Source organism: Loxodonta africana, chromosome 24, assembly GCF_030014295.1.
Source record: "Loxodonta africana isolate mLoxAfr1 chromosome 24, mLoxAfr1.hap2, whole genome shotgun sequence".
Classification (NCBI taxonomy): domain Eukaryota; kingdom Metazoa; phylum Chordata; class Mammalia; order Proboscidea; family Elephantidae; genus Loxodonta; species Loxodonta africana.
The window spans coordinates 29,286,674-29,306,656 of NC_087365.1; positions in this window are offsets into that span (position 1 = coordinate 29,286,674).

The window sequence follows — 19,983 nt, forward strand, 5'->3', positions numbered from 1 at the left end:
AGGAAGAATAGAATAGGAGGACTCCCACCATCTGACCTCAGAACCTACTACACAGCTACAGTACTCAAAATAGCCTGGTACTTGTATGATGGATACATTGACCAATGGAACAGAATTGAGAACCCAGGTGTGAATCCATCCACCTATGGTCACCTGATCTTCGACAAGGGCCCAAAGTCCATCAAATGGGGAAAAGACATTCTTTTTAACAAACGGTGCTGGCAAAACTGGATGTCCATCTGCAAAAAAATGAAACAGGACCCATACCTCACACCATATATAAAAACTAACTTAAAATGGATCAAAGACCTAAATATAATGCCAAAAGCCATGAATTTCATGGAAGAAAAAACAGGATCAACACTAGAGGCCCTAATACACAGCATTAACAGGATACAAACCACAATCAACAACACACAAGCTCCAGAGGATAAGCTACATAACTGGGATCTTCCAAAAATTAAACACGATGCTCATCAAAAAACTTCACCAAAAGAGTAAAAACAGAACTTCCAGACTGGGAAAAAATATTTGGCTATTACAAATCAGACAAAGATCTACTCCCTAAAATCTACAAGAAAACCTAACACCTCTGCAACAAAAAGAAACTCCAATTAAAAAACAGGCAAAGGAAATGAACAGACACTTTACCAAAGAAGACATTCAAGTGGCCAACAGACACATGAGGAAATGCTCACAATTTCTAGCCATCAGAGAAAGGCAAACCAAAACCACAAAGAGATAGCATCTTACCCTGGTATTACTGGCAGGAATCGATAAAACAGGAAATAACAAATGTTGGAGAGGCTGCGGGAGATCGAAACTCTTATGCACTGCTGCAAAATACAAAATGACACAACCATTTTGGAAAACGATATGATGCTCCCTTAGAAAGCTAGAAATAGAAATATCATATGATCCAGCAATCCCACTCCTAGGAATATATCCTAGAGAAATAGGAGTCATCACACAAATAGACACACATGTTCATTGCAGCTTTGTTCACAGTAGCGAAAAGATGGAAACAACCTAGATGTCCATCAACAGATGAATGGATAAACAAACGGCAGTACATACACACAATGGAGCATTACGCAATGATAAAGAACAATGATTAATCTGTGAAGCATCTCATAACACGGATGAATCTGGAGGACATTATGCTGAGTGAAATAAGTCAATCACAAAAGGACAAGTATTGTGTGAGGCCACTGCTGCAAAAACTCATGAAAAGGTTTACATACAAAAAAAAAAAACAATCCTTGATGGTTATGAAGGAGGGGTGGAGTGGGGATGGAAAAACACTTAATAGACAATAGATAAATGGTAACTTTGGTGAAAGGTAAGACAGTGCACAATACTGGAGAAGCCAGCACAACTTGTACAAGGCAAGATCACGGAGGCTCCACAGACACATCCAAACTCCCTGAGGGACCAAACTGCTGGGCCGAGGGCTGTGGGGACCGTGCTTTCAGGGAACCTCTAGCTCAACTGGCATAACATAGTTTACAAAGAATGTGTTCTACGTTCTACTTTGGTGAGTAGCGTCTGGGGTCTTAAAAGCCTATGAGCGGCCATCTAGGATACTCTACTGGTCTCACCCCTTCAGGAGCAAGGAAGAATGAAGAAAACTGAAGATACAAGGGAAAGATAAGTCCAAAGGACTAATGGTACACATCTACCATGGCCTCCACCACACTGAGCCCAGTAAAACTAGATGGTGCCCAGCTACCACCACTGATTGTTCTGACAGGGATCACAATAGAGGGTCCTGGACAGAGCTGGAGAAAACTGTAGAACAAAATTCTAACTCAAAAAGAAAGAACAAACTAACTGAAAAAGAAAGACCTGACAGAGACTGGAGAAACCCTGAGTATGGCCCCCGGACACCCTTATAGCTCAGTAATGAGGTCACTCTTGAGGTTCACCCTTCAGCCAAAGATTGAACAGACCCACAGAACAAAACAAGACTAAAGAGGCGCACCAGCCGTGGGCAGGGACTGGAAGGCAGGAGGGAACAGGAAAGCTGGTAATAGGGAACCCAAGTTTGAGAAGGGAAAGTGTTGAATGTGAGGTTATTAACCAATGTCATAGAACAATGGGTGTACTGTTTGATGAGAAACTAGTTTGTTCTGTAAACCTTCATCTAAAGTACAATAAAAATAAAATAAAATAAAAAAAAAAAGGAATGCTACAATGTGGATGAACATCCATGTAGTAAGGAATTTTGAACTTGCCCGAAGAGAAGTCTGGTCTTTGTCCTGGCTCCTTGGACATTTCCTGAGTAATAACAGTATCTTTGTTATTTATGGTAGGCCCTTAGGATCTCACCTGATCGTTTGTGCTAATGAGATGACTCAGGTTGGGACCTTTACACTTGATAATTTCCTGGTGGGGGGTGCTGATCACATCAGAAAGACCAACTATGTGATTTAGGGTGGGGGATTTGGGCCATATGATATCAACCTGACCTCTGGGGGTGGGGAGGGATAGGGCTAGAGATGGAGTTCCATCAATCATGCCTATATAATAAAGCCTCAATAAAATCTCTGGACACTGAAGCTCAGATGGAACTCACGTTCTGTACAGGCCAAATATAAGAACTGATGGCAATGGAAGGGAGGTGGCACAAAGTGCTATACCAAAACCAAATCCGTGGCCATTGAGTCGATTCCAACTCATAGCGATCCTATAGGACAGAGTAGAACTGCCCCATAGAGATTCCAAGGAGCGCCTGGTGGATTCGAACTGCCAACTTTTTGCTTAGCCGCTGTAGCTCTTAACCATTATGCCACCGGGGTTTCCCAGAGTGCTATGGCAAGGGTGATGCCAGAGGGCTTGTCTGGGCAGTCGGGGAGGGCTGCCTGGAAGAGGTGATGTTTTAAATCAGTCGGAAGGGTGAGTTGGAGTTACCCAGAGGAAAGCAGGAGGGAGCCATGTTGTGAGCAGAGAGAACAGCATGAGCAAAGGTCTCAAGACAAGACCAGGATGAGAGTTGGAAGAACTGTGATATAAAAAAATATATATTCCCACAAACGATGCATGAGAGTGCCTGTTGTTCCCATTTTAGCGATGAGGAAACTGACACTCAGGGAGGTAAGGCCACCTTCCTCACATCACACAGTAGCACATAGGCAATGGGGACTCCAGTCCAGATCCTGCACTCTTTCCTTAACACTCCTACCTGCTGCCACCATGCTCAGCACTGTTCTCAGTGCTCCGGGAGGCCACAGCCTGGCCAGGAGAGCTGACCCAGAAGCTTATGCTTGGGGAGAACTAGGGTGGAGAGATGGCTATTAGTAGCCACCTGAAAGAAGTTGAGAAACCACTCATGGCAGAGGGAACAGCAGATGCATCTTCCTGGGGCAGCCAGAAGGCCAGTGTAGCTGGAGAGTAGGGCCAAGGGATGGGGAGCTATTTTAAAAACCAAATCAAATCTTGGCTCTCTCTGGCTCAAACCCAACCGTGGTTCCCATCACATTAGAATGAAAACCAAAGGCCTCACCACAAGACTTCACTTACGCATCCATTCCCACCCTACCTGCCCACCCCCTGGCCCCACTCTTCAGCCACAATGGCCTTCTGGCTCCCCCTTGAATTAACCCAGTAAGCTAGCACTTCAGGGCATTTGCACCTGCTGTTCCCTCTGCTACAAATGGTTTTCCAAGAGATCATTGCAGGGCAGTCTTCCTCAACTTCATTCAGGTCACTGCTCAACAGTCATCTCCTTGGAGAGGCCTTCCTTGACCACCCTAGCTAAAGTGATACCCTTAATCCCTCACTTTCCTTTACTCTTCCTTATTTTTCTCCTAGACCCATCATTACTTGACATACGCCTATTATATATATATGCGTGTTTATTTTCTTTCTCACTCCAGAAACTTAATGAAGACAGGGACTGTATCTTCTCCATCCCCAGAGCCTAGAACAGTGCCTGGCATGCAGAGGGCACCCGGTAAATATGCATTGCCTGAGTCGTGTGTATATAGGGGAAGAGCCTCTACACAACGGGAACAGGCGATGCAAAGGCCCTGAGGTGGGAATGTGCCTGGTGTGAAAGTAGGCAGGGAAGACATACTACAGGTCTTGTGGGTGATGGCAAGGACATTGGCCTTTACTGTGAGTGAAAGGGGAGCCCCTGAAGCTTCGAGCAAAGGAGCAACATGATCCAACTTGTGTTTCCAAAGGGCCCCCTTGGCTGCCATGAAAAGAATGGGCTGAAAGGGCATGGTGGAAGCCAGAAAATAACCTAGTCCTTTACAAGCTTGAGCAGCCCTGGCGGCACGCTGGTTAGGCATTCGTCTGCTAACCAAAAGGTTGGGAATTCGCATCCACCAGCTGCTCCTTGGAAACCCTATAGGGCAGTTCTACTCTGTCCTATAGGGTTGCCATGAGTCCAAATCAACTCAATAGCAGCGGGTTTGGTTTGGTTTGGTTTTTGGTTTACTTGCCTGAAATCTAAACCTTGCAACAAGGAGGGAAGCCTGGTTTCCCCAGTTACCAGTGTGCACTGGGGGGCTGAGGCTTGGTAGACATCATGGCCAAGGCCACCCAGGATGTCTGCAGAAGAGCAGGGGTGCACACCCAGGTCTTGACAGAGCTGCTTCCCCAGGACACCCAGACCCCACATCTGTCCTTCTTTCCTTTCTAGATGTGGCCTCCCTCCCTATCCCTCTCTAGCAGTGGTTCCTGGTCAAGTTCGGGAAGAAACTGCTGTGTTTGTGGGCTTCTTGGTGAGTGCTCCTTTCATGTGGGCTAGCCTCCCCATTCCTCCTCCATGGCCAGGACCAGGGCGTGTTATAGGGCTTGTTCCTGATGGTCCCCTCTCATCTGCGAGAAGGATTCATGAGAAAAATTTAAACCTGCCCAGGGCATGTGCAAAGTCAAGAACCTCAACCCTTTCACTGGAAACAGCCTAGATTTGGAGTCAGATAAACTGGGATCAAGTCCTGGCCCCACCATCTATTAACAGAGCAACTAACTGCTTGTTCAGCATCACTGCTCCCACCTGTTAGATAATAATACAATAGCAACCGCAACAGTCTGGCTAACAGCCTGTCTTAGGCTGAGTTCTCTAGAGAAGCAAAACCAGTGAAGCATTTAGAGAGAGAGATTTACATCAAGGAAATAGCTCACATGGTTGTAGAGGCTGGCAAGACTCAAGTCCGTGGGTCAGGCATCAGGCCGGAGGCTTCTCCTGACTCATGTAGCTACCGCAGCTGATGAACCCAAGATCGGCAGTTCAGATAGCAGGTGGCTGGTTCACAGTCTGCAGAGGGCAACGGATCCCAAGATTAGCAGGTAAGCTGCTAGCTCAAGTCCCAGTAATTGGAGGTCAGATGATGATGAGCCGAATGCAAGATCCAGAGGAAGAGCCTTGCTGGAATATCCATTTATATACTGGAAGCAGACCATACCCCCAAGGAAACTCCCTTTCAACTAATTGGCTGCTCAATGGAGTTGATTACATCATTATTTAACTGCCAAATTACATCATTTCATAACTGCCAAACCACTGAGAATCATGGCTGAGATAAGTTGACACACAACCTTAACCATCAAACAGCCCATGCCCTGGGCCAGGCACTATCCTAAGTGCTCTCCCAGGACTAGCTCTTTTAAACCTCTTGATACCCTAGGACTGCACCAATTTATGGGTCTGCCAGTAATTTATGAAACTGCCTCTCTCCCCTCAGCCTCACCAACGGAGGGTATTATCAACCTTTCGGGTTTTTGCCATCTGACATGTGGAAAACAGTATCTTAGTATAGCTTTTATCTGCCAACCCACCTGAAGATGGCCCCAAGTAACTGTCAGATGTCAAAACAGCACCAACAACTATTTTGAGATGGCTTTCCTCCTAAGCATAAAAAAAAATCATAAAATAAGGTAAAAATTGGAAATACTGAAAATTCTTTAAAAGAAGAAACTGTTCTCTTCGTTGCCCTCCAAGCCCCCAAGACGTCCCGTCTGCTGGGGTTTTAATGGACAGCCGTGTTTCCTTCCCCTCTGTCCTAATCTCGTCCGCAACACCTTGACCAACGTCACGGTCCCACGGCCACTGTGGAGCCCAGTGGAGAAGCAAGGTCACTGTCGCACTTTTCTCATAGCAGGGAAAACGTTCCCAGCCTCTCCTCTGGGGGCCTCTGTTAGGAAAGCAATACCGCGTTCACATTAACGCCGTAACCCACACGGGCAGCGGGTGAACGCGCGCGCCACTGCCCGGCCCAGCACTCCCGACTCGCGGGACGCCGCACGGCAGACCTGCGCTCTGTGGGGTTTTCAGGGCGGGGCCCTTCTAGGAGCAGATCGCCAGGACTTTCTTCTGAGGCACCTCTGGGTGGGTTTGAACTGCCCATTTTTTTATTTAATAGTCAAGCGCTTAACTGTTTCAAACACCCAGGGACTCCTAGATAAATAGAGTTATAAGTAGTATAGATACGCTGCTGTTGCTGCTGTCAGGTGCCGTCCAGTCGGTTCCGACTCATAGCGACCCTGTGCACAACAGAACGAAACACTGCCCCGTCCTGCGCCATCCCCACAATCGTTGTTACGCTTGAGCCCATTGTTGTAGCCACTGTGTCAATCCACCTCGTTGAGGGTCTTCCTCTTTTCCGCTGACCTTGTACTCTGCCAAGCATGATGTCCCTGTCCAGGGACTGGTCCCTCCTGACAACATGTCCAAAGTATGTAAGACGCAATCTCGCCATCCTTGCCTCTAAGGAGCATTCTGGCTGCACTTCTTCTAAGACAGGTCTGTTCCTTCTTTTGGCAGTCCATGGTATATTCAATATCCTTCACCAACACCACAGTTCAAAGCCATCAGTTCTTCTTCGGGCTTTCTTATTCATTGCCCAGCTTTCACACGCATATGATGCGATTGAAAATTTTTTTTTTTTTTTCGGTCAGGCGCACCTTAGTCTTCAGGGTGATGTCTTCGCTCTTCAACGCTTTAAAGGGGTGCTTTGCAGCAGATTTACCCAATGCAATGCATCTTCTGGTTTCTTGACTGCTGCTTCCATGGCTGTTGATTGTGGATCCAAGTAAAATGAAATCCTTGACAACTTCAATCTTCTCTCCCTTTATCATGATGTTGCTCATTGGTCCAGTTGTGAGGATTTTTGTTTTCTTGATGTTGAGGTGCAGTCCATACTGAAGGCTGTGGTCTTTGATCTTCATTAGTAAGTGCTTCAAGTCCTCTTCACTTTAAGCAAGTAAGGTTGTGTCACCTGCATAACGCAGGTTGTTAATGAGTCTTCCTCCAATCCCGATGCCCCGTTCTCCTTCATATAGTCCAGCTTCTCGGATTATTTGCTCAGCGTACAGATTGAATAGATATGCTGAAAGAATACAACCCTGGCGCACACTTTTCCTGACTTTAAACCAATCAGTATCCCCTTGTTCTGTCCGAACAACTGCCTCTTGATCTATGTAAAGGTTCCTCATGAGCACAATTAAGTGTTCTGGGATTCCCATTCTTCACAATGTTATCCATAATTTGTTATGATCCACACAGTGGAATGCCTTTGCATGTGTGGATCATAACAAATTTTGGAAACACAGGTAAACATCCTTCTGGTAGTCTCTGCTTTCAGCCAGGATCCATCTGACATCAGCAATGATATCCCTGGTTCCACGTCCTCTTCTGAAACCAGCCTGAATTTCTGGCAGTTCTCTGTCAATATACTGCTGCAGCCATTTTTGAATGATCTTCAGCAAAATTTTGCTTGCGTGTGATATTAATGATATTTTTCTATTATTCCCACATTCGGTTGGATCACCTTTCTTGGGAATCGGCATAAATATGGATCTCTTCCAGTCAGTTGGCCAGGAAGCTGTCTTCCATATTTCTTGGCATACACGAGTGAGCACTTCCAGCACTGCATCTGTTTGTTGAAACATCTCAACTGATATTCCATCAATTCCTGGAGCCTTGTTTTTCGCTAATGCCTTCAGAGCAGCTTGGACTTCTTCCTTCAGTACCATCGGTTCCTGATCATATGCCACCTCTTGAAATGGTTGAATGTCGACTAATTCTTTTTGGTATAATGACTCTGTGTATTCCTTCCATCTTCTTTTGATGCTTCCTGTGTCATTTAATATTTTCTCCATAGAATCCTTCACTATTGCAACTTGAGGCTTGAATTTTTTCTTCAGTTCTTTCAGCTTGAGAAACACCAAGCGCGTTCTTCCCTTTTGATTTTCTATCTCCAGCTCTTTGCACATGTCATTATAATACTTTACTTTGTCTTCTCAAAGTGCCCTTTGAAATCTTCTGTTCGGTTCCTTGACTTCATCAGTTCTTCCTTTTGCTTTAGCTGCTCGACGTTCCAGAGCAAGTTTCAGAGGCTCCTCTGACATCCATCTTGGTCTTTTCTTTCTTTCCTGTCTTTTCAATGACCTCTTGCTTTCTGCATGTATGATGTCCTTGATGTCATTCCACAACTCATCTGGTCTTCGGTCACCAGTGTTCAATGCATCAAATCTATTCTTCAGATGGTCTCTAAATTCAGGTGGGATAGACTCAAGGTCATATTTTGGCTCTCGTGGACTTGCTCTGATTTTTTTCAGTTTCAGCTTGAACTTGCATATGAGCAGTTGATGGTCTATTCCACAGTCAGCCCCTGGCCTTGTTCTGACTGATGATATTGAGCTTTTCCATTGTCTCTTACCACAGATGTAGTCAATTTGATTTCTGTGTGTTCCATCTGGCGAGGTACGTGTGTATAGTCGCCGTTTATGTTGGTGAAAGAAGGTATTTGCAGTGAAGAAATCATTGGTCCTGCAAAATTCTATCATTCGATCTCCAGCATTGTTTCTATCACCAAGGCCATATTTTCCAACTACTGATCCTTCTTCGTTTCCAAGTTTCACATTAAATCACCAGTAATTATCAATGCATCTTGACTGAATGTTCAATCAATTTCAGACTGCAGCAGCTGATAAAAATCTTCTATTTCTTCATCTTTGGCCCTAGTGGTTGGTGCATATATTTGAATAATAGTTGTATTAACTGGTCTTCCTTGTAGGCATATTGATAATATACAATCACTGACAGCGTTGTACTTCAGGACAGATCTTGAAATGTTCTTTTTGATGATGAATGCAACACCATTCCTCTTCAAGTTGTCATTCCCAGCATAGTAGACTATATGATTGTCTGATTCAAAATGGCCAATACCAGTCCATTTCAGCCCACTAATGCCTAGGATATTGATGTTTATGCGTTCCATTTCATTTTTGACCATTTCTAATTTTCCTAGATTCATACTTCGTACATTCCAGGTTCCGACTATTAGTGGATGTTTGCACCTGTTTCTTCTCATTTTGAGTCATGCCACATCAGCGAATGAAAGTCCCAAAAGGTTTACTCCATCCACATCATTAAGGTCAACTCTACTTTGAGGAGGCAGCTCTTTCCCGGTCATCTTCTGAGTGCCTTCCAACCTGGGGGGCTCATCTTCCAGTACTATATCAGACAATGTTCCACTGCTATTCGTAAGGTTTTCACTGGCTAATGCTTTTCAGAAGTAGATTGCTGGGTCCTTCTTCCTAGTCTGTCTTAGTCTGGAAGCTCAGCTGAAACCTGTCCTCCATGGGTGACCCTACTGGTATCTGAATACTGGTGGCATAGCTTCCTGCATCACAGCAACATGCAAGCCCCTATAGTACGACAAACTGACAGACTCGTGGTGGAGTATAGATATGCCAAAATAGAAACCCATTGCCATCAAGTCAATTCTACTTCTAGGAAGGACTGGTGTCAAAGCAAGTGAAAGGATCAGGTTCCCCTCCCTCCAACACCCCACCCCAAGGGGCCACTTAGGGCTCCCAGTGCCTCACTCTCCCTCACTGGCACCCCAGCCCAGATATCCCTTTGGGATGCTTCCAGTGCATCAGTCTCCTTCCTCCCCTATCCCTCGTTGTCCAGATCATGATTCCAGCCCTCATCATGCTTGTCCAAGCAAAAAGAAATTTCCTGGTCTTTGCCCTGACAATGATCCTGGTGGGCTGCAGTGCAGCGGTGGTCTTCCTGCTATCTTGGTAGGTGGGATCTCTCCTCTCCCAGGTAGGAGAGAAGAGAGAGGAGGCTCCCACTGGGGAGGAAGAGTTTGGATTCCTGCAGGATTTGGGGTGGGAGACTTTCCCTCAGGTCCCATTGGCTACACCTGGTTCCATGGCCACTCATTGCTCTAAGGGAGACTGGGAGAATACATAACTAGCATTTTAGCCTCTTTCCTGAGAGATAGGCTCTGCCAGGTAGGGACGGGAGGAAGGGAATGTCCGTTGGGTAAGGTGTTTGTCCAGAGGCCATGCTGGCATCAGAAATACCACTCTATGATGTAGAGAGTGGTACTGAGCACAGGAGAGGCTGGAGGCAAGGAGACCAGAAAGGAGGCCATTGTAGACCTCAGGCAACAGAAAAAGCCTCTGGGCAAGAGGGGAAGGCATTTCAGCTGCAGCCACTGAAGAAGGCTTTGTCACGCTTGCTCCAGTTTCCCATCCATTCCACTACCCCTTGTGCTTGGTGAGAGGATAGCCTGGAAGTTGGGAAGCCTGAGTCCTATTTTCACCTTTGTCACCAACTTGCTCTGTGACTGTATTATTTAGGGTGGAGGATAGACCCCAAATGAAATGGTTTAAACAAGATAGAGCATTATCTTTCTCTCACATAACAGTTCAGGGCAAGTAGATGGGCTCTATTCTATGAGATCATCTAGGGACCCAGGCTGGCGGGGTGGGTCTGCCATCCGCTAGAGTACTGTTGTCTTTCCCACTGTCAAAGCTGGGCTGCCATGTGGCAGTTCCAGCCAGCAGGAGGAGGAGATGGTGGAAGACACTAGCCAAATATCTTAAGGCTGAGGACCAGGAGTGGCTTCTATCACTTCTGCTTGTAGTACATTGTCAAAACTTCATCACATGGCCACAGCTGTAAGGGAGGCTGTCTTAGTCATCTAGTGCTTCTGTAACAGAAATACAGGTGGATGGCTTTAACAAAGAAATTTATTCCCTTACAGTCTAGTAGGCTACAAGTCCAAATTCAGGGCATCACCTTCAGGGCAAGTCTTTCTCTCTCTGTTGGCCCTGAAGGAAGGTCCTTGTCATCGATCTTCCCTTGGTCTGGGAGAACTTCAGTGCAGGAACCTCAGGTCCAAAGGACATGCTCTGCTCTCAGCACTGCTTTCTTGGTGCCAGGATGTCCCCCTGTCTCTCTGCTTGCTTCTCCCTTTCATATCTCAAAGTCATTGGCTTAAGACACTACCTAATCTTGTATATCTCATCAGTATAACTGCCACTAATCCACCTCATTTCATCATAGTGATAAGATTTACAACACACAGGGAAATCACATAAAATAGTGGACAATCACACAATACTGGGACTCACAGCCCAGCTAAGTTGACAGATATTCGGGCGGGGCGGGAGGGCACAACTCAAACCATGACAGAGGCACTAGGCGGGTGGATACATGCTCAGCCTCAAGGATTTGGTGAAAACCATGGTCTCCTTGGGAAAGTCTCTCCCCCTCTCCAGGCCTCAATTGCCTCATCTACAAATGCTCTACTGTCTGGTGCAGGGTAGGATGAGGGTCCTCACATTACATCTGCTGGAAGCCGCCACCTTTCCTTTGTGCTTTCACCCGCACAGGGTCACTCCATCTTCCCACAGCCTGCATGGGGGAAGTCTATCATCCCATTTTGTAGACGAGAAAACTGGGGCTCAGAAAGCTTGAGGGCCTGGCTATCCGTCACACAGTGAATCGGGCAGTGCTGCATTAGAGAGCAATGCTCTTTTCTCCCCAGCTGAGCTTCTTCCTCCTTTCTGTCTTCTTCCTCCCTTCCTGCTGAGCCAACTGCTGGAGGTGGGCCTTGCAGGTGGGCCCTGCCCCGCCCCTTCCCCCGGGGGCGGAGTCTCAGCCTCCAGCTGCTGTCTTCCGGGCGGGGCCCGTCTCTGCAGGTCCGCGCTGCCTGAAGGTGTGGATGACTTCCGGCTCAAGAGCCCCAACTGCCTCAACCTGGAAGCCTTTTTCTACTTCTACAGCTTCTTCAAGTCTGATTTGTCCCTCGGGATCCCCACCACCGGCTTACAGTTCGTTTGCATCTACTTCCGGTTTCCGTCCTGTTTCCGTCCGGTTTCGCGGAGCCTTCGCCTTCTCCCATGCCAGGTGCACACACCTGTAGGAAGAGTAGGGAGAGAAGGGGTTTACTGGGGCCAGAAGTAAATTTCCATTTGAACAAGAAGGGGCAAGCTCTTAAGAACTTGAAGGACCCTCTGGTAAATTTTTGGTGTGGGATGTCACCTCTGTCAGTTATGTGGGTACCAGACAGGTGGTGCTCCCCATTCTGGATACCCTTCACCTCATACCCCATCATCATCATCACAGTGAAGTCAGAATGGAAAGTGGCTTTACTCTCACCAGACAGGCCTATGAAAACTGGCTTGGAGGGGGCTGGGGGAACATCAGTACCACCCCCAGCCTGTTCTGCATTTCCCTGACATGGGCATGTCTAGAGGGAGTAATGGGTGCTTTACAGGTGGGTTATTCACTAATTCAACCCACAGGAAATTATTGAGCATCTGCTGTGTGCTGAACACAGTGAAAGCCGAAAGGCATACAACGGTGAGCACAAGAAATTAGGTCCCTGCTCTCATAGAGCTCATGTTCTAGTTGGGGAAGACCACCAAAACCAAAAAATTTAAATGAGTATGAACTGTAAGTGCTAGAAGGAGCCCTGGTGGTGCAGTGGTTAAGCACTCGGCTGCTAACCAAAACGTCGGCAGTTCAAACCCACCAGCCACACCAAGGCTTCCATAAAGATTTACAGCCTCGGGTATCCTATGTGGCAGTTCTACTCTGTCCTATAGGGTCTATATCAACTCTAGGGCAATGGTTTTTTGTTTTGTTTTTTGATAAGAGCTAGGAGGAGTCCTTGGGTGGTGCAAATGGTTAAGCGCTCAACTGCTAACTGAAAGGCTGTCCATACGAACCCATTCAGTGGCTCCACTGGAGAAAGACCCTGTGAACTGCTCCCATTAAGATTACAGCCTAGAGCTAGACAAAGAAATAAAGGGCATCCGGATAGGCAAGGAAGAAGTAAAATTATGTCTATTTGCAGACGACATGATCTTATACACAGAAAACCCTAAGGAATCCTCAAGAAAACTACTGAAACAGAAGAGTTCGGCAGAGTTTCAGGTTACAAGATAAACATACAAAAATCAGTTGGATTCCTCTACATCAACAAAAAGAACATCGAAGAGGAAATAACCAAATCAATACCATTCACGGTAGCCCCCCAAAAGATAAAATACTTAGGAATAAATCTTATCAAAGATGTAAAAGACCTATACAAAGAAAACTACAAGATACTACTGCAAGAAACTAAAAGGGAGCTACATAAGTAGAAAAACATACCTTGCTCATGGATAGGAAGACTTAACATATTAAAAATGTCTATTCTACCAAAAGCCATCTATATATACAATGCACTTCCAATCCAAATTCCAAAGACATTTTTTAATGTGATGGAGAAACAAATCACCAACTTCATATGGAAGGGAAAGAAGCCCCGGATAAGTAAAGTGTTACTGAAAAAGAAGAAGAAAGTGGGAGGCCTCACTCTACCTGATTTTAGAACATATTATACAGCCACAGTAGTCAAAACAGCCTGGTACTGATACAACAACAGACACATAGACCAATGGAACAGAATTGAGAACCCAGATATAAATCCATCCACATATGAGCAGCTGATATTTGACAAAGGCCCAGTGTCAGTTAATTGGGGAAAAGATAGTCTTTTTAACAAATGGTGCTGGCATAACTGGATATCCATCTGCAAAAAAATGAAACAGGACCCATACTTCACACCATGCACAAAAGCTAACTCCAAATGGATCAAAGACCTAAATATAAAGCCTAAAATGATAAAGATCATGGAAGAAAAAATAGGGACAACATTAGGAGCCCTAATACAAGGCATAAGCAGAATACAAAGCATTACTAAAAATAACAAAGAGAAACCAGATAACTGGGAGCTCCTAAAAATCAAACACCTATGCTCATCTAAAGACGTCACCAAAAGAGTAAAAAGACCACCTACAGACTGGAAAAAATTTTTCAGCTATGGCACCTCCAACCAGCGCCTGATCTCTAAAAGCTGCATGATTCTGCTAAAGCTCAACCACAAAAAGAAAAACAATCCAATTAAAAATTGAGCAAGGGATATGAACAGGCACTTCACTAAAGAAGACATTCAGGCGACTAACAGATACATGAGGAAATGCTTTTGATCATTAGCCATTAAGAAATGCAAATTAAAACTACGATGAGATTCCATCTCACTCCAACAAGGCTGGCATTAACCCAAAAAACACAAAATAATAAATGTTGGAGAGGCTGTGGAGAGATTGGAATACTTATACACTGCTGGTGGGAATGTAAAATGGTACAACCACTTTGGAAATAGGCCTGGCGTTTCCTTAAAAAGCTAGAAATAGAACTACCATACGACCCAGAAATCCCACTCCTTGGAATATATCCTAGAGAATTAAGAGCCTTTACACAAACAGGTATATGCACACCCATGTTTATTGCAGCACTGTTTACAATAGCAAAAAGATGGAAGCACTCAAGGTGTCCATCAACGGATGAATGGATAAATAAATTATGGTACATTCACACAATGGAATACTACGGATCGATAAAGAACAGTGACGAATCTGTGAAATATTTCATAACCTGGAGGAACCTGGAAGGCATTATGCTGAGTGAAATTAGTCAGTTGCAAAAGGACAAATATTGTATAAGACAACTATTATAAGATCTTGAGAAATAGTTTAAACTGAGAAGAACACATTCTTTTGTGGTTATGAGGCAGGGGAGGGAAGGAGGGTGGGAGAGGGGTATTTACTGATTAGTTAGTAGATAAGAACTACTTTAGGCGAAGGGAAGGACAACGCTCAAGACAGGGGAGGTCAGCACAACTGGACTGGACCAAAAGCAAAGAAGTTTCCGGAATAAACTGAATGCTTCGAAGGTCAGCGGAGCAGGGGTGTGGGTTTGGGGACTATGGCTTCAGGGGACATCTAAGTCAATTGCCGAAATAAATTCTATTAAAAAACATTCTGCACCCCACTTTGGAGGTTGGCGTCTGGGGTCTTAAACGCTAGCAAGCAGCCATCTAAGATGTATTAATGAGTCTCAACCCACCTGGATCAAAGGAGAATGAAGAACACCAAGGACACAAGGTAATTATGAGCCCAAGAGACAGAAAGGGCTACACGAAATAGGGACTACATCATCCTGAGACCAGAAGAACTAGATGGTGCTTGGCCACAACCGATGACTGCCCTGACGGGAAGCACAACAGAGAACCCCTGAGGGAACAGGAGAACAGTGGGGTGCAGACCCCAAATTCTCATAAAAAGACCAGACTTAATGGTCTGACTAAGAGTAGAAGAATCCCAGCGGTCATGGTCCCCAGACGTTCTGTTGCCCCAGGATAGGAACCATTACCGAAGCCAACTCATCAGACATGGAAGGGACTGGACAATGGGTTGGAGAGAGATGCTGATGAGGAGTGAGCTACCTGTATCAGGTGGACACTTGAGACTATGTTGGCATCTCCTGTCTGGAGGGGAGACGGGAGGATAGAGGGGGTTAGAAACTGGCAAAACGGTCATGAAAGGAGAGACTGGAAGGAGGGAGCAGGCTGACTCATTAGGGGGAGAGTAAGTGGGAGTATGTAGGAAGGTGTATATAAGTTTATATGTGAGAGAGTGACTTGATCTGTAAACTTTCACTTAAAGCACAATAAAAATTATTTAAAAAAAAAAATTACAGCCTAGAAACCCCTATGGGGCAGTTCTCCTCCGTCACGTTGGGTTGCTTTGAGTCAAAATCGACTCACCAACACCTAACAAGTAGTAGGAGGAGTCCCTGGATGGTGCAAATGGTTAAGCACTCAACTACGAACCAAAAGGTTGGAGGTTCAAGTCCACCCAGAAACACGTCAAAAAAAAAGTCCTGGTGATCTACATGTGAAAAACCCAGCACTGAGAGCCCTGCGGGGCACAGTTCTGCTCCGACACACATGGAGTTGCCCTGAGTCGGAACAGACTCAAAGGCAGCTGGCAGTGGTTTTTAAGATGACTCAGAGTGAGGCCCGAGGGCAGTTGTGGGGGCGGGGGAGCCTTTAGCCAGGGTGGTCAGGGAAGGCCTCGCTGGGAAGGAGACATTTGAGCCGAGACTAAATGATGAGAAGAACTGAGCTGTACCGGATCTGGGGGAATAATGTTGCGGGCAGAGGCCACAGCAAAGCGAACAAGATGAGAGAGTCCAGGAGCCATGGAGAGGCCAGGGCGAGGGGACGGGGTGGAAGATGAGGTCAGGAGAAGGCAGAGGCCAGGTCCCAGACGGCCTCGCAAGCCACTGGGGAGTTTGGATTTTATTCGAAGATCGGTGGGTGGCCACTAGAGGGTTTGAAGCAGAGGAAAGGCATGACCTGGTGTGGGTTTCTCACAGCTCCCTGGGGACGCTGGTGGAGAAGGGCGTGTGGGAGGGCTGAGCACCAGCCCAAGAAATGACGGTGGAAGGAGGGAGGGATGGGCATGTGTTCTGTGTGTTGAGCCAACAGTAACTTAGCGATGGGCTGCATGTGAGGATGGGGAAGTCTGGGTTTTGGGGGTCTACCTGCACTCCTGGTGGGTCATTTAGTGAGATGGGAGACTCAGGAGGTTGGGAATGTGGTGGAGGGTGTCTAGACAGCATGAATATGAGCCTCAGACCTGGCTGCCCAAGGTACCCTTGCACATGTCCAAAGGCCCCAGGTTGCCTCAGGGCAGGGCCCCGGCAGGGAGGGGTGTCTGCCAGGACCAAAGCCTCCCTGGCTCCAGGCCAAGCCATGCCTACTTGTGCCCCTCAGCTTTGCTGGGTACCATCCAGGGGACTGCAGGCCGAATCCTGCCATGCTTCTCACACTGCAGATGCTCCTGGCGCCCATGCTAATCAGCTTGCTTCTCGTCGGCCTGAGCGTCTTCTGCTTCTACTCATCAATGAGGAGTGCAGGAGGGAGCTCAAGTCTAAGATGGAGGAGGCCAAGTGAGTCCTGGGGCCTGAGGGTTGGCTGGGGATGGGATGCGCTGCCTAGGCCAATGAGAACGCACCAAACCCCTGTCCCTGCCCACCATCCCGCCCAGTCTTCTGGACTCAGACCCAAGAGACCAGTTGCTGCTCCCACTTCTGTCACTAACTCACTATGTGACCTTGGGCAAGGCCCCTTTTCCTCTCCCTGCCACAATTTCCCTGAATATAAAATGGGTGGAACTGATTGCTCCCACAGGGCCCTTCCAGACTGACCCATGTGTGTGGTGGCCGAAGAGCTAGTGGGCTTCTGAGAAGGGCTCGAGGCTTCCGAATGGGCAAGGTCAGCACAAGCTCCATGGGAGACAAAGCACTGCCTGCCCCAGTGCTTCTGGGAATGTCTTTTCCCCATCATTCCATACCTTGAAGAGGGAGCACACTGTCTCCTCCTTACAGGGTCCCAGATCCCGGGACCAAAGCATGTCACACAGGGCAGATTCTTCTCTCCAAGTGGGCAGCAAGCAAGAACAACCAGTTGGGGTGGCCAGGCGAGACAGGGAAAATCAAAGGAGCATCCCACTGTAGCCAGTTTTAAGAGCAGAATCTAATCCATGTCAACACAGCTGTATTTACTGAGCATCTACTATGTGCTGAGCACTGTCCTTGGGATACAGCAGGTGAACAAAGCAAAGAGCCAGGTGCCCTTAGAGGTTTCATCCTGGCGGAGGAGCCTGAATATAAACAATGATACAGTAAAATCTGCAAAAGCCAGAATCTGTGTAAGGCAGAAACCTGTCAGAGAAGGAAAACTCAAATATTTTCCACTAAAACAAGCAATAGGAAGGTGGTAAGACTGCACCCTGTCAAAGATGAAAAACTTGTGAGAGCCGGAAAAATAAGGCGGTGCCAGCGAGTTCCGGCTCTCACAAGTTTCACTGTATATGCAGGAAAGTATCAAAGAGTGATAAGTGCTAAGAAAATGTGAAACACGGTAAGAGTAACTAGGTGGGGTGGGAGGCTGGGACACTACTTTAGACAAGGTGGTCAGGAAAACCTCTCTGAGGAGATGATATCAGAATTGAGGCTTGAATGATGAGAAACCAGCCACGCCAAGATCTGGGGGAAGAGTGTTCTGGGCAGGAGCAACAGCGAGTGCAAAGGCCCTGGGGAGGGAACAAGTTTGGTGTGGAAAAAGCCCTCAGTTTGGAAAAGAAGGCTCTCCAGCCCATCCAAGTGGGATGCCACTGCCTATGAGGGAGCCGGCCGCAGACCTTGGGGTCGGCCCTCCTCTTAGCCTCTTTTTCTCCAGGGACTTGCTCTGCCAGCAGCCGTGATGCCAGGTTCTTGTTTCCCCAAATGAAGCCAGAGTTCCATTTGCCAAAACCTTGAGGACAGGGCGGAGCTGAAGGAACCAAGAACACAAGCATGACGTTTGCCTCAGACCCTAATTGTGAACAGACGGACTGCCCCATTCTCTGAGGAGCCCAGCCAGAGCAGACCTGAAGGAAGAAATTCCCATGCAGGGTCTCCCCTGGGACCATGGTGTTGGGAAGTCCAGCCTTGGATCTCCAGGTCCTGTGAGGATGCAGAGACTTAGAGAGGCTGCCATGTGTGTGGCGTGGCGTGGGGCAGGAAGTAGTTCTGTTTGTCTTGGGCTGATCCAAACAGATGTTATAAACCACCTTCTTGCTACCTGAAGCAGTTACATTTTTGACAGAAGCCTCCAAGACCAGCCCCACCATGAGTGTTTAAGGCGGTGGTGTCACCTGGGAAATTTGGCTGGGCGCCCCTGAGAGATCCCCCCACACAAGGTAACAAATGCATGTTCAAGAATCTATGACTGCTCAACTTTGGTAGCTCAGAAACCAATTGTTGCTGCTTTGAAAGGGAACCACCTGTGGGGGGCAGACTCATAATAAACAAACTTAGCAGAGACTGATGTATAAACCAGGCACCAATGTTTAATTTTGAATAAGAAACTTGCATCAGTTAGAATTCCAGTTGGCTGTATATAACAGAAATCTGAGTACATGGCAAAACTAAACAGAGGGTTTATTTTTCTTACACAAGTCTAGAGGGAGGCACTCCAAGGTTGGTGCAGTGAAAACAGAAGTCATCAAGGATTCAGGCACCTTCCAACTTCCTAGCATGTGACATTCATATTCACGAATGCAAGGTTACTCCTGCACTCTAGGGCAGAGGGCAAAAAGTGAAAGGTTGAGCAGGATGCCAGCTAAGTCTATTCTCTTTTTTAGCAGGAATACATTAACTTTCCCAGAAGCCCAGTCAGGAGACTTCTGCTTGCATCTTATTGGCCAGAGCTGTTCACATGACCACTCCTAGCTGCAAGGGAGCTTGCACAAGGGTGTGTGTGTGTGTGTGTGTGTGTGTGTGTGTTTAACCAGTGCTTCACTGCTCTGCACAAAATCCAGTTCTGTTAGTGAGAAAGAAGGAGGGAAGGATTTGGGGTAGGCAGATGGCAGCATCTGGCACAAAACCTATCTAGCAAACCAAACACTTCTGTTCTTGGTTAAGGCATTCTCTCCCTGTAGATGAATCTAGATGAATTACGAGATTATAGGAAACCTGTTCTCTCTCTCTCTCTCTCCCCCCTCTCCCTCTCCCTCTCCCTCTCCCTCCCTCCCTCCCTCCCTCCCTCTCTCTCTCTCTCTCTCTCTCTCTCTCTCTGCCTCTGCTTTCATTTTTCTGTTTCACCTCTGACTCTGATTCAGGAAGCGAGATTTAGAGATAAAGGTCTTTTGCAGAATTTTGAAGTTCCCTACAAATGTAATGTTATTTTTGAGGAGGCTCTCAAACATATCTGATAAAGCAGAGGCCACTAACCAGCCACAAAATTCACTCCCCTCTCCTTGCTGGATGCACTTCCCAGCCTCCCT